Genomic DNA, 266 nt, shown 5'->3' with positions numbered 1-266 from the left:
CAGAGTCCAGCAGGGGCGGCGCCCCACCCCCACCCCCCAGCGGCCGCAGCGACCCGGCTCCGGTGTCCCAGCGGGTGAGCAGAGCCCAAAACGTGCTGCAGCCGCGCGACGGGACACTCCTCGGCCGCCCTCACACAGATGAGCCTTGGAAGTGACGCCGAGAGAGAAGCCGGACTCCCGGGGGTGTGCGTGTGACCCCGCGTACGTGCGGCCCGGGGGGGTCTGCGTGTGACCCCGCGTACGTGCGGCCCGGGGGGGGGGCTGCG

This window comes from Crocuta crocuta, unplaced genomic scaffold, assembly GCF_008692635.1.
Source record: "Crocuta crocuta isolate KB4526 unplaced genomic scaffold, BGI_CrCroc_1.0 scaffold327, whole genome shotgun sequence".
NCBI lineage: Eukaryota > Metazoa > Chordata > Mammalia > Carnivora > Hyaenidae > Crocuta > Crocuta crocuta.
This window is presented reverse-complemented; position numbering follows the sequence as displayed.